The sequence below is a fragment of the Macaca thibetana genome, chromosome 2 (genome assembly GCF_024542745.1).
Source record: "Macaca thibetana thibetana isolate TM-01 chromosome 2, ASM2454274v1, whole genome shotgun sequence".
Taxonomy (NCBI): Eukaryota; Metazoa; Chordata; class Mammalia; order Primates; family Cercopithecidae; genus Macaca; species Macaca thibetana.
Window position 1 is genome coordinate 194043293 of NC_065579.1, and position 15423 is coordinate 194058715.

General features: G+C 36.4%; 1 protein-coding gene and 1 long non-coding RNA gene across 2 annotated transcripts in view; both read right to left on the reverse strand.

Annotated features, from left to right (window-relative positions):
• ROBO2 (roundabout guidance receptor 2) overlaps nt 1-15423 on the reverse strand; it is a 1778513-nt gene that overhangs the window by 1585856 nt on the left and 177234 nt on the right. The gene's annotated exons all lie outside the window — the stretch shown is intronic.
• On the reverse strand, nt 162-14843 carry LOC126949355 (uncharacterized). The gene is made up of 2 exons (XR_007723682.1): nt 7573-14843; nt 162-7529 (listed from the first exon to the last, which is right to left on the reverse strand). It is a non-coding gene; the product is annotated as an uncharacterized LOC126949355 (long non-coding RNA).

Sequence of the window (15423 nt, forward strand, 5' to 3'; positions counted from 1 at the left end):
CTTTTGCTCCTCTGTATAAACGTTAGAATCAGTTTGTTGATATCTATAGAATAACTAGCTACGATTATTTCGGATTGTGTTGAAACTATAGATCAAGTTCGGGAGAACCGATATCTTGACTACCTTGAGGTTTTTATACAAAAACATAAAATATATCCTCATTTATTTAGGTTCTTTTTTTTTTTTTTTTTTTTTTTTTTTTGAGACAGGATCTCACTCTGTTACCCAGGCTGGAGTGCAGTGACACGATCTCCCGGATTCAAGCTATTCTCCTGCTTTAGCCTCCTGAGCAGCTGGGATTACAGGCACCTGCCACCATTCTTAGTAGAGATGGGGTTTCACCACGTTGGCCAGGCTGGTCTCGAACTCCTGACCTCAGGTGATCTGCCCGCCTCAATTTCCCAAAGTGTTGGGATTACAGGCGTGAGCCGTCGCACCCAGCCTAGTTTTTTGATATCTTTCCTGAGAGTTTCATAGTGTTCCTCACTTAGATTTTGTACATATTTTGTTAGATTTATACCTAAGTATGTCATTTTGAGGGGTGATAATGTAAATGTTAGTGTGTTTGTAATTTCAAATTGTACTTGTTCATTGCTAATATGTAGAAAAGCAGTTGAGTTTTGTGTATTAACCTTATATTCTGATACCTTTCTATAATCACTAATATTCCAGGAGTTTTTCTGAGAATTCTTGTGGATTCTTTTATGTCAACAATCATGTCATCTGCAAAAAATGAAAGTTTTATTTATTCCTTTCCACTCTACATTTTAAATTTTTGTTTTCTTATTTGATTAGCTAGAACTTCCAGTACAATCTTGAAAAGGAGTAGTGAACTGAAATCTTCTTGCATTGTTCCTGATCTTAATGAGGAAGCTTTGAGTTTCTCACTATTACGTATGATATTAGCGGCAGATTTAGAGCTTTTCCGGATATGCTTTATCAACCTGAAGAAGTTCTCTGTTCCTAGTTTACTGAGTTTTATCATGAACGTGTGTTTGATTTTGTCAAATGTTTTTTCTTCATATATTAATATTATCATGTAATTTTTCTTCTTCAGTCTGTTGATGTGATGGGTTACATTAATTAATTTTTAAATATTTAACCAGACTTGCATGCCTAGATAAATCTAATTTGGTTGTGGTACATAATTCTTTTTACACATGTTGGGTTTAATTTGCTAGTATTTTGTTGAGTATTACTGCAGCCATTTTCCTGAGAGACATTGTTTTGAGTTTGCTTTTCTTATAATATCTTTGGTTTATTGTATTAGGGTAAAGCTGGCCTCAAATGAGTTTGAAAGTATTTCCTTTGTTTTTGTCTTCCAAAAGAGACTGTGGAGAATTGGCATAATTTAATTTATAAATGTTTGCTAAAATTCCTCCCTGAACTCATCTGGGTCTGGTGTTTTCTATTTTGGTAAGTGATTGATTAACTATTAAGTCAGTTTCCTTAATGGACATAAGCCTATTACAATTGTGTTTCTTTTAGTGTAAGATTTGTCAGATTGTGTCTTTTAAGGAATTGGTCAATTTTATTTGGATTACCCAATTTGGAAGCATAGAGTTGTTCACAATATTCTTTTATTATCCTTTTTGACGCCCGTAAATCTATAGTGATGTCCTCTCTTTCACTTCTGATACTGATAATTCCTGTGCCCTCTCTCTCGTTCTCTCTCTCTTCCACTCCGATCTTTTCAAATAACCAGTTTTTTGTTTCATTGATTTTCTCTATTGATACCTGTCATTAGTTTCATTGATTCCTCTACTAATTTTTATTATTTTTCTCTGCCTACTTTGGATTTAATTTGTTCTATTTTTCTAGTTTCTTAATGTAGAAGATTATATTATTGATTGTTCTTTCTTCTTTTCTACCATATGCATTCAATGCTATAAATTTCCCTCATGCATTGCTTTTGTTGCCTCCCACAAATTTTGATAAGTTGTATTTCTTTTAAATTCAGTTCAAAATATATTTTTAATTTTTCCCAAGATATTTTCTTTGACCCATGGGTAATTTAGAAATGTGTTATTTATTCACCAAATATTTGGGGATTTTTCCAGCTATCTTTCTGTTATCGACCTAGTGTAATTCCATTGTAGTCTGATAGCAGACAATACATGGTCTCTATTGTTTTTAATTTGAAGGTGTGTCTTACTGTTCAGATGTAATCTATCTCGCTGAACGTTCTATGTGAGCTTGGGGAGACTGTGCAATCCACTACTGTCAGATAGAGTAGGTCTATAGATGTCAGTTACATCCAAATGATTTGTAAAGGTGCACATCTATGTCCTCACCAATTGTGTGCCCATTGGATTTGTCCATTTACGGCAGCAGGGCATTAAGGTCTCTAATTATAAGAGTGGATTTATGTATTTTTCCTTGCAGTCCTATCAGTTTTGCCTCATCTGTTATAACACTCTGATATTAGGTGCATACACATTCAGGATTTTTATGTGCTCTTGGAGTATTGACCCTTTATCACGATGTAATATTTTTCTTTATCCCTGATAACTTCCTTTGCTCTGAAGTCTGTTCTGTCTGAAATTGATATAGCTACTCCAGCTTTCTTTTGATTAGTGTTAGCATAGTATATCTCTCACCATCCTGTTTTTTACTTTTAATCTATGAGTCTTTAGATTTAAAACAGACTTTTTATAAATAACATATAATAGTTTCTTGATCCATTCTCACAATCTTTATCTTTCATTAGTGTATTAATATCATCCATATTAATTAAAATTAAAATTACTTGCCTTACAGGTTGCAATATACCTTTACATCTAATCCAAGTGCACTTTAAAACAATGCTTTACTGCCTCATGGGTAGTGTGTGAACTTTATAACACAATAATCCTAATTACTCACTCCTGTCTCTTGTATCATTACTGTCACTCATTTTATTTACACATAGCCACATATATGAACAGAAGTATAAACAGTCTAATTCATCGCTATTATTATTTTGAATAAACTGTTATTAGATAAATTAAAAATAACAAAAATAAAAGATTCATCTTCACTTATCCTTTTCTGATTCTATTCCCTAAAATATGTAGATATGACTTTGTAACGTGTATCATTTTCCTTCTTTCTACATAACTTTTTTTTTTTAACATTTCTTGCAAGGTGGGTCTACTGACAAAACATTCTCTCAACTTATGTTTGAGAATGTCTTTCTTTCTCTTTCACTTTTGGGGGATAATTTTGCAGGGCACAAAATTCCAGCTTGGTGAGTTTTTTATGTCTATCAAGACATTAAATATTTTAAACCACTCTCTTCTTGCTTGCACAGCTTCTGAAAAGAAGTCAGATATAATTTTTTCTTTGATCTTTTATAATTAAGGTATTTTAAAAATCTGACATCTTTTTAGATTTTTTCCTGGCCTTTAATTTTCTGACGTTGGAGCATAATATGCCTAAGTGCAGGTTTTCCGGCATTTGTCCTCCGTGGTGTTCGCTGAGCTTTCCGGATCTGTGGTTTGGTGTCTGTCATTAATTTGGGAGAAATTCTGTTATTATTGCTTCAAATCCTGCTTCCTTCTTTCTTTCTTCTTCTCGTATTCCCTTTATGCATAGTTTTTAGTTGTTTCACATTTCTTGAATATTACATTCTGATTTATTTCATCATTTTTCTCTTCTCTGTTCCATTTTGGAAGTTTCTGTCGTCATATTCTCCAGCTCAGAGGGACTTTCCTCATACACGTCCAGTCTATTAATGAGCCCATCAAAGGCATTCACCATTTCTGTCAGTGTTTTTAAACTCGAATACTTCTCTTTGATTCTTTTTTAGAATTTTCATCTGTTTACATTGTCTATGTGTTCTTCCAAGTTGTTTACTTTTTCTATTAAAACCCTTAGCATGCTGATCATAGTTACTAAATAAAAAATTTCTTGTCTAATAATTCCAACTTTCTTGCCATATCTGACTCTGATTTTGATGATTGTTCTTTGCTTTCAAACTGTGCTTATTATGTTTTAGTATGCCTTGTAATATTTTGTTGAAAGGAAGCCATGACGTACTGGGTAAACAGAACTGCAGTAAATAGGCCTTTAATAGATTGGTAAGGTGTTTCAGTAGGGGAAGTTGTTAGTATTTTGATGAGCCTGTGACTTCGGACTATGAACTTTACCTGCTTCTCAGCCCATCCACAACCTCTGCCCATTGGGTGACACAGGATGACAAGAAGTGGCTGCAGCTGGGTGATATGGTTTGGCTGTGTCCCCACCCAAATCTCCTGTTGAACTGGAGTTCACATCGGCCCCCCGTGTCAGGGACTTAGTGGGAGGTGACTGAATCACGGGGCGGTTACCTCCATGCTGTTCTCATGGTAGTGGGTGAATTCTCCCGACCTGATGGTTTCATAAGCGGCTTTTTCTCCCCTTCGCTCTCACTTCTTGCTGCCACCATGTGAAGAAGGATGTGTTTGCTTCCCCGTCCAGTACTACTGTAAGTTTCCTGAGGCTTCCCCAGTCATGCTGTACTGTGAGTCAATTAAACCTCTCTTCTTTAGAAATTACCCAGTCTCAAGTATGTCCTCAGAGCTGTGTGAGAACAGACCAATACACAGGATATTTTCCTTCCTTCATGTCAGTTAGGCTTTGACAATATCACCGAAGGTTGGTCCCTGATAAAATGTTTCTCTGGAAGACAAGTCTTTAAGAACAGGATGCCCTTTTTGTATTTCAAATTGGTTCATTTATCCCTCTCCCTGCCAGAAGCTTGAGAGATTTTTATCCCGTATTCACTGTGAGGACCTGATAGAGTTCTTAGAGCTCAAATTCACAAAAGTGTGTGGGGCCCTTTGTGACGGACTCCCTTGGAGTTTTTCATTCTCAGAGCTGTCCACAGTGGGCCTCCAGCAACTCCTCAATTATGGTTCAGGTTTCCCTCCTCTGGGCTGGTTCCCACAGGTGTTCCTGCTGATGGGTTCCTGTGCAGGTAGGTTTTGAATCTCGGTGTCTGCCTGTGTGTCTCTCCAGTTTCAGGGGCAGCAGTTTGCTCTGTGATCTGACCTCTAGATGGATCTAAAAAGAACTGTTCATTTTTCATTTGATAAGCTTTTAACTTGTTGTTAGAATGAAGTGGTGACTTCTCAGCTCCTTACTTGCTGTAATGAAAACTGCGAGTCTAATGTATATTTTTTATGTAAAACAATATGCCTGCTAGATTTACTTCTATTTAAAAGATAAAGATATGCAGTGCTTGTGATTTTTTGTTTACCTTTGAAAAGTAGAAACAAAAACTGGGATTCCTTGATATCTGATAAATTGGCTTTTGTAAATCAGATCAAGGAAAGAACACAAACTTGCATAGCGTTTCTATAATACTTAACTAAGGTAAGACAAGAATCAAACATTTGTTAAAGGTGTCTTTGAGAATGAATTGTTTCATCAATGATTCTTAAGAACTTTAGAAATCCACTTAATGATATGTTTCTATATACATATACTCAATTTTCCATGCATATATACCGTGTGTATGTGTGTATGTGTGTGTAAACTGGGGGGTTTGTGTTACACAAACTCTGAAGCGGATCATGGATAAGCTTTAAGCACAAGAATAGTCAGCATTTCCAAGCACACAGGTATTACATGAGGTTTCAAAAATTTTTTTAAAAAGCTAAATATTATCTAAGTAACGTAGTTGTGTACTAATTCAGACACATTCTCAATCTTTAAGTGTTTCATTTTATTTTATTAATTTAATTAAGCTAGGTTTCTATATGTTTCACAGAATAAGATGTGGTCCGGGGACTGATGAGTCCATAGAGAATATCCTAATTGCCTGTTGAGCAGCAAGGACCATTATTAATGTGATTTCATTCCGTAAGGTGGTAATTCTGTCTGTGTATGCAGCTAGAAAAGAAATGTAAACCCCATCATTTAAACTCCATTTACAGACATGAGAAGACGGAGACAGGGCACTAGTGTGAGGCAGACTTTAGAGGAAACCTCATGCCAGATATTATACTGGAAATCCTAATATGTAGCCAAATTCAGGCCAGGACAGATGGAATAATATTGCAGGATTTAGAACAGGTTAGGATATAATTCCTGCATCTGTGCCTCAATTAACTGTGTAATTTTGAGTAAATTCCTCAACCTTTCCATTCCTCAGCTTTCTTATCTATAAAACAGTGGTCATAACTGCCTCACAGAATTGTGCTGAAAATTAAATGATATAATGATGTAATGTTTATAAAATACGCAGCACAATTAATGCACATGGTAAGTGACTGATTAGGACTCCGGTGGCTGCGGAGAGGAAAAGACTAAGCAACTGCACCTTAAATAACAGCCATTTCTTATTTCATAGGACTAACAAGTCTGCTGAGTCACATGAAGAGCTGACATAACGATTTTCTTTTTGTTTCTTTGTTTCTCAGATTTGCATTCTTCTACATATTTGGCTTCATACTTATGCTTTGCTTTTATGATTACAACGTAGCAGCAGCTGTTTCTCATATTCCCTCACGAAAGAACACAAAAGTGTCTGCTTTTTTCTAGGAATTCCATTAATTCTTACATAACAGTAGTTCGGCATAGATTTTTTTCCCCAACACAATATCCAGCGTCTCAGTTCCATTAAAAACAATCGACTGAGAGTGGGTAAGTGACGGTTTCCCAGGTGTAAGTTGGAATAAGCTTACCAACGGATGGGTGGCTTTCAAACGCCTCCCTAGTGAGCAAGGAGCAGTGGTAACATCACATTGCCATCATTGTTGAGATTGCTATACTGGAATTGTGGTGACCAATTTAGAGGAGAGAGAAAAGGATGTGCACCTGAGGAAGTCTACATACTATTCAATTATTTCTGCTTTGCAACATATAGAATAAAAGGACAGACATTCGAATGGGAAATAAGTACATAGAACAAGCCATAGGAAGTGCAGGCCTTCGGGACAGGAGGGAACATTTCAGATGCTGGTCCTATCAGGGAACTGGTGAGAGACAAAAGTGCTATACGAATCAAAACTCAGATGGTCACCTACATCTTTCTGAAATCTAAAAGCTTAGTAAGTTTCTACACTTAAATTTAAAATGCACAAATCACAAACTAGTCTAGCAAAAACTGTATTTTTTTTCCTTCCCATGCTGTTGCTAAAAAACAAAACAAAAACCTTACCTAGTCCTCATGATGAACAGTGGTCAATCTCAAAGGTTCCCAGTGCAACCTTGGAATAATAAAATTTTTGTCATCCTTAACTCTCATTTTAAAAATATTATCATTTTTATTTCTTGATCTTAATAGTTTTCCAAATGCTCAAACTTTGCAGTATTTATATTCTTATGCTCACTACTCATATGACTTTTATACTTGTGTCTTCTACCGCTATCAATTTTTAATGATTTATATATCTCTACCTTAATCTCAGATCTTTCTCTGGGGCCCCAGGCCTGCAATTCCATTCCCTTTTGACTGATAGAGAACTGATGTTCCACACCTCTGATACTGAATTTATGATCTCCTTCCCAAAAGTGTTCATATTACATTTCATTTCAGTGAATGTCACCATCATTCATCCTACCTCCTTCACCGTGAAGGAAGTGCCTCATCATCATTCATCCTACCTCCCTCACCGTGAAGGAAGTGCCTCCCCTTTTAATCTTTCCTCCCTCATTACATATGTGCCGTCACCAAATACGTTTGGTTGATTTAATTTGGAAAAGCTTCTTAAGTCTGTAGTCCCTACTGTATGTCTGTGGTGATCGCCTTGGTCCGGGTCTTCATGAGCTCACATTTTGAAAAAAATCTGAGTAGCTACCATGTCCCAGGCAATATTCTGGTCACTGAGACTATGGCAATCATCTCAAAAGATATAAAAAACGACATACTAGTGGGAAAATCCTAACTATTCCTGTAATGATTTTTTTAAAGAAAAATTAAATAGGAAATAAGGAAAGAGAGTAGCAGCGGCTGTTATTTAAAGAAGGTGATTCAAATCAATCTATGTAAAGCGGCAATATTTGAGCAGATACTTGAAGGAGGTAAAGACAAAAGGTTGTCATTCCCTCCACTCTTACTGGCCTCTACCAACTTGTCACTCTCCTAAACAATCTTTCCAGGGAACACAGGAGTTATTTTGTATACAGATAAGAGTCAATTATGTAGCTCTTCTATTTAAGAAACTGTCGCTTGTTTACCCTCTTGTTCCTGCGTCTCATTTCCTACTCTGTATCCTGTACTCTCACCATCTACCCTTCCCATTGATCTCTGCACATAGCATAACTTTTTATGCCTTTACACACTTAGTTTAAAAAAAATCTAAAAGGAACTTTCCTCTTCCCAATACAAGGGTTTCTGCTAAACCCTTAAGGACTCATCTTAAATGTCACTTTCTCTGGTGAGTCTTCCCTAATTTCTAGTAGTAACAGTAGTCACATCATCTCTTATACCTACTTTGTCATTGAAATGTCTTACCTTTCACATCAGTCTACCTTTAGGGCGATGATTGACATTTATTTGGGCATATGGCTCAGTGACTGATGCTTGTACATAGTAAATACGTTTGTTGAATGAATCAATTAGCTTGGAGTGAAGAAAGGAGAGTAATGGTTGGGGGCTCAATTATCTTTGCCAGTCACAAAAATTTGTGGCTTGATTCTAATTTTATTAGCAAAATAAAGTTATATTTTATTTGCATGTCTACACTTCTGCATTTGAGTATTTTGCTCTTGAGGTTTTCCTTTATCTTTTCTTTCAGATTTTCCTGGGGGGTGTGTGTGTGTGTGTGTGTGTGTGTGTGTTTGCACGTGCCATTTTGTATACTATATAAAGGACAAAGGGAAATTGTACACACTTAAAACCATGATAGTTTAGCATACTCACAGGCCTTTAAAGGACAGGTGTGGTATCCAGCTTGAGAGAAATGAGAACACCTATGCAAAGGGGCTCTTAAGTTCCTCATCCAGCAGCCTCAGACGTGGGTTGTTTTCTGACAGCAAATTTCTCTGTAGGAGCCGAGTGACGTGAAACATATCTAAAGTGTTCAGTTCATTTCTGCTTCTGTGACACAGGTGAATTTTTCATTCTCATCCAATGCTATGCCAGGTGTTGAAGGATAGGAAGTATTTAAACAAGTTATTTATTATTATTATCATTTATTGATTGCTTAATTATGTGTGGCTGAGCTAAACTCATATTATCAAATATTTTACTTTTTTCACTGTCCCTGTGTTGAGACATGATTTTCACCATTTACAGAGAAAGTTGGTTCAGATAGGTTCAATTACACGACTATTCATACATCTATCAAGAAGTAGAGCTGGGACAAAATTCAAGTATCTACATCACTCTACATAAATCTACGTTTTAGAATCATAGATTGCTAATTTCCATCTAGTAAGCATTTAAGTAATGCCTGTTTAAAAGTGTAGTTTGTACATGGAATAGAATATATGTGTGTATGTGTATATATGTGTGTGTGTGTATATATATAATTTTGTAAAAAAAAATATATATATAAAACTCTTTCAATGATTCTCATGAATCTTCCCTTAAAGTGACTTGAAAGTGATTGCTAATGCCCCTGATTTCTTGCCACAAAGCCCTTAAAGAGCTGTCTTTTTCAAAGAGGAGCTATAAATTTCACTTGGTTGAATTTTTTTCCATTAACAAGCCAGTCTCTTTAGCATTAGAGAATATTTTTATGAAGGAATATTAACAGGACAAACAATTGTAAGAGTGCATGTCATACTGGCAAAATCAATGATTAGAAATGGCTTTAAGAATGCTTTAAATATGGTAATTCCAGTACCACAAAGAAAAAGATGATCTGTTTTCTCTTCTTTGTTTGCATAGAGTCACATACCTTACTACGTATCCCTGGCATATTTAGATCTGTTGTAGATGGTTGAAAAAGAAATTTTAACAGATAATTTGCCCCTGAAATCAGTGAAAATGATGAAAATAAAGACTGACATCTAATTTTAAAACGTTTTCATTTATAAATGTGACACAACTGTAGACAGTGAGCAGACACACATGATCCGAAAATTCTTTGTAAGCAACTCCTCAGAGCAATTCAGTGGTTATTTGATGAGACAAATAGAGTAAATCTGAAACTTAACAACGGCAGAAATTAGTATCTTTTGCAGAAATGAAAAAGAATGTGTTATGCTCCTACTATCAGGCTAAAATATTGTTTTCTACAACATAATCCAGGCTTCAGTTCTTTCCAACTGAAGTCCCGCACAAGTTGGTCTTTGGGAACAGCAGAAAAAAGCATGGCTGAATTTTACTTTAGGACTGATTATAAATGTCTTCATGGTCTTACCATGTTAGGATATTTGAGAGCAACCAGGAATAATAAGCACCGAAGATAGAACCGATGTTTCTGGAGTCAGTGTGCCCTGAGCCTGGGTCAGATGGTGAGGCGGGTGTGTAAGTCAGCATCCTGGCCGAGGCCCATACGCTCTGATTAGACTTACTGGTCCTCACTAAATCACTGCAGGCTGAGAGCTGGGTCACTATTTGGCTAGATTTAATTTTGCCTTCAACATGAGAAATCAGCGTGTCATGTTTCTACACAAAAGAGAAAAGCATTTAAATATTATATCTATATGAAGGCCAATTACGTCATCTCATTCTTATATATTCCTGCTATAAACTGTTTGAGGGCAGCCGTCAGGCATATCACTGGCTCTATTTTTCTTCTCTCATTTTCCAGGTTACAAGCTTTTTAGTTTTAGGATTTTGTAGAAATTTCTTTCCGTTGTTGTTGTTGTTGTTAGTTCCTTGTTTGTAATTTGAGCCTACTTAGTCAGACTTTACTTCATTTAAAAACCTAAATTTTACCTAGCACTTTGGACGGCCAAGGCAGGCAGATTGCCTGAGCTCAGGAGTTCGAGACCAGCCTGGGCAACACGGTGAAACCCCATCTTTACTAAAATACAACAGAACTTAGCCAGGCGTGGTGGTATGAGCCTGTAGTCCCAGCTACTCGGGAGGCTGAGGCAGGAGAACTGCTTGAACCCAGGAGGCGGAGGTTGCAGTGAGCCGAGATCATGCTGCTGCACTCCAGCTTGGGCAACAGAGCGAGACTCTGTCTCTATTAAAAAAACTAATAATAATAAATATATAAATAAATTTTAAATGTTTAATGATACATAATAATTGCACATATTTATGGGAGTACATGTGATATTTTGATACACACGTACAATGTTTAATGATCCAATGAGGGTTATAGGGATATTCATCACCTCAAGCATTTATTATTTCTTTGTGTTAGGAACATTCCAACTTCACTCTTCTAGTTATTTTGAAATAGGCAATAAATTCTTGTTACCTATGGTTACCTTATTGTGATAATGAACACTAGATTTTATTCCTTGCATCTAATCGTATTTGTACACATTAACCAACCCCTCTAAATACTTGTTTCTTCACTACCCTTCCCAGTTTATTGTAACCATTGTTTTCCTGTCTCTATAAGATCAATTTTTTTAGCTCCCACATGAGTGAAAACATGAGATATCAGTCTTTCTGTGCCTAGCTCATTTCACTTAACATGATGTCTTCCAGTCCCATCCATGTGCTCAACATCACTAATCATCAGAGAAATGCAAATCTAAACTAGCATGACCTATTATCTCACCCCAATTAAAATGCTTTTATCAAAAAACAAAACACAGGCAACGATGAACATTGATGAGAATGTGGAGAAAGGGGAACACTTGTACACTGCTAGTAGAAACGTAAATTAGTAAAACCGTGGAGGTTCCTCCACAAACTAAAAATTAAAGTTATTTTATTATACATTATCTACTCCAATTACATATAGCAAGTTTTTGTTTTTCTAATTTTTAAAATATTGTGTTATATTAGTTAAGATATTGAACAATTTGGTATTGTTCTTTAAAAGCTTATTACTGAGGCCGTGCATGGTGGCTCACACACTTTAGGAGGCCAAGGAAGGAGGCTCTCTTGAGTTCAGGAGTTTGAGACCAGCCTGGGCAACATAGGGAGACCCTGCCTCTATAACAGAATGAAAATTAGCTGGGCAAGGTGGTGTGTGTCTGTAGTCCTAGCTACTTGAGAAGCTGAGGCAGGAGGATTGCTTGAGCCTAGGAGGTGAGGGCTGCAGTGAACTATGATTATGCTATTGCAGTGCAGCCTGGGGATGACAGGACAAGACTCTGTCTTTTAAAATAAATACATAAATACATACATAAATAAATAAATAGCTTACGGCTAAATCCAACACTAGGACTGAGTTGTGCAAAAGATGACTCAGATTCAGACTCTCCAAATCTGTTTCTATGAAAAAATGTTATAGATTAAGCAATAGAACAACTTAAGAATATCAACTCAGAAACATTAACAAAAACATGACCTACCTCACAACCAATAGTGAAAATACAGGTTGTTACGATCCTCTAGCTACCAAACTCTGTCACATGAATCATTGATTTTCCACTCTTTTCTGATTGCCACTAAAGGCAGAATATATTCCAGTATTGTGAAATTTTGAAAAATTAAGCAGTTCTTAGAAAGAAGAAAGGGAGTGGAAACCACGTAGAATGAACATTGCAGGTTCGTTCTAAGAAATGAAGAAATTATGCTCTTCCGTTTTATTTTGGTGGCAAAAGGGGGAATGGTTATCAACGGACGTTGGCAACTAGTGTTTGTCTTAGAACTTAAATAGACTCCTTAAATCAATTCTTCGCTCTTCCAACTCACTTTGATGATTATTTCCACTTTGTTCCTACTTTTCCATTGCAACTCAAAATCTAAGGTATTTTAATGTTTAATTATCCATTTTTGTCTTTACATCTAAAGTTGCTTAAAATTTTAATTTTTCATACCACGTGTGTTTCCTCCAAGCCATTTGTATATTACTTCTTTTTTTAAATAATAATAGGTCAGGAAAAATATTCCTCAAGTCAAGAAGAATCTTTATATTGAAAATTCTTCATGATTCTATTTATTTATTATTATTATTGTTGTTACTATTATTTTGAGATGGAGTCTCATTCTGTCACCCAGGCTGGAGTGCAGTGGCACAATCTCGGTTCACTGCAACCTCCATCTCCGGAGTTCAAGCCATTCTCCTGCCTCAGCCTCCCGAGTACCTGGAACTGCAGGCGCCGCCACCACACACAATTAATTTTTGTATTTTTAGTAGAGACGAGGTTTCACCATGTTGAACTCCTGACCTCAAATGATCCACCTGCCTCAGCCTCCCAAAGTGCTGACATTACAGGCGTGAGCCACCTCACCCGGCCTCATTAAGATTTTAAAACACTATCAAATTTATGTAAGATTTCCAAATACCCCAATCCCTAGTTGCACATTGTTTTGCTGTTCTACACATCATGGGAAACATTTAAAATATAATCACTCCATTCACTGACTCAATTAATTATTGAAGTTGCCATTCATACTGCATTTATTGTGGACTACTGAAAATTATGTTTTTGGGGATAATCAGTAACAACTAAAGTAAAAACAAGCAAAATTCACTTTGCACTGCCAGGGAGTAGAACATTGCAGTACAGCAGTAGAGCCAGAATTAGACAGAAAAATACCGGCTATGGAAATACAGTCAATACTCCAGCTTCATGATAAATTCAACCTGGACGTCTGAGCTTACATAAAAGACCAAAACAACAGTTATAATTTACCAGGGCTAGTTTGACAGTACAACAGTTAAAGTCACCCCAGTTGTAAAAAGACAATGTATGGCATCTCTTTAATTAGAGTTTAAATCTGCTCATCCTGATGCAGTAATAAACTGAGAAATGCCAGGTTATGTGCTCTTTTGGAAGACAGCAATTCTATATAACACATGTGGCAGTTTCCAATTCAACCCCTGATTCCTGGCTCCTGCTCTGAAACACAATGTTTCATTTTAATGAAAAATACATTACTGTGGTAAGATAGGTCACCAGCTGTTAAGTGTAATGCAATTTCTGTAATAAAATTAATTTTATAGCTTGCATAAAAGACTTTACGCAGGTTAAATACTGTTAATTACTAGCTAAATTTTGTTCCTTAGAATGCATAAATGAAGCACCTCCACCCTCTATAAAAATAATGTCTATAGTATAAAATGTCCGTAGGATTCTTTATGATTTCCATTTTTTATATCATGCTAAAATGCCAGCCATAGCCAACTGTGAGTTAATATGGCCTTCATTGGTCACTGAAACAGAGGATATATTTGCGGGTGTCTTAAGACTAAAACAGTTGTACTGGTGAAAGGCCAATGAAATTTTCTTGTAGGTTAGTTATTTAGGGATAGCAATTCAGACCAAAAATCTCTGATACATGGTTGTAGATTTACATAACCTAAGTTAACCATCCAGCAGATGGATGCAATTGATCCCAAAGGGAGGGGCAGGAGAGTAAAGGAGGTTCAAACCCCATCTATAACCAACACTGGAGAAACATTTCAATGGGGGTATAATTACAGTCACATAAACGGACAACATATCATTGGTCAAACGCACACGTAAGCATTAATGCAATGACCTTTTGCTCTGGGAAAAGTTTCATTGAGCTGTTTGCTAAAATAATAAGTAATAAATAATTTAGACTTAGTACAGAATATGGAATTGGACAGCTCTGAATCTGAATGCAAATTTTTTCATCAATTAGTTACTTAGAGCTAGGACAAGTTACTTTATCTTCCTGATCCTGTTTTATTATCTGCTCTGTAAGTAAGTACAAGACAATTGCCTCACAGTGTTATTGCCATGCTTGAATATAATGATGAATAAAAAGTTCCTGGCACTAAGGTGGCCTTTATAGATGTTACTTTTCCTTCTGTTTTGCTCTTTCTATTGACTCATGGGAGCCATTAAAGAAGAGATGTGATCAGATTTTTTTTTTTTTTTTTTTTTTTTTTTTTTATTTATTTATTTTTTTTTTTTTTGAGACGGAGTCTCACGCTGTGGCCCAGGCTGGAGTGAGCGGCGCGATCTCGGCTCACTGCAAGCTCCGCCTCCCGGGTTCCCGCCATTCTCCTGCCTCAGCCTCCTGAGTAGCTGGGACTACAGGCGCCCGCCACCGCGCCCGGCTAATTTTTTGTATTTTTAGTAGAGACGGGGTTTCACTGTGGTCTCGATCTCCTGACCTTGTGATCCGCCCGCCTCGGCCTCCCAAAGTGCTGGGATTACAGGCTTGAGCCACCGAGCCCGGCTAAGATTTTAGATGTTCATTTGTTTGTCTACGTTATTGGGATACTGTAGCGAATCACTGATTTGAATGGAGTGATATCTAGTTTAAAAAAGCATTACATTACATTGTATAATATGTTACATTTAATTCAATCTAATAAGTTTTAAATTAGTTTTGCAAATAGCACATCTATGCTTTTTGATACTTGTTATATGAAAAACAGGAATCCTATCAAAAAAAAAATAGGAAAAGTCTTCATGAGAACATCTTTTAAAATATCCCTCATTTAACTCCAG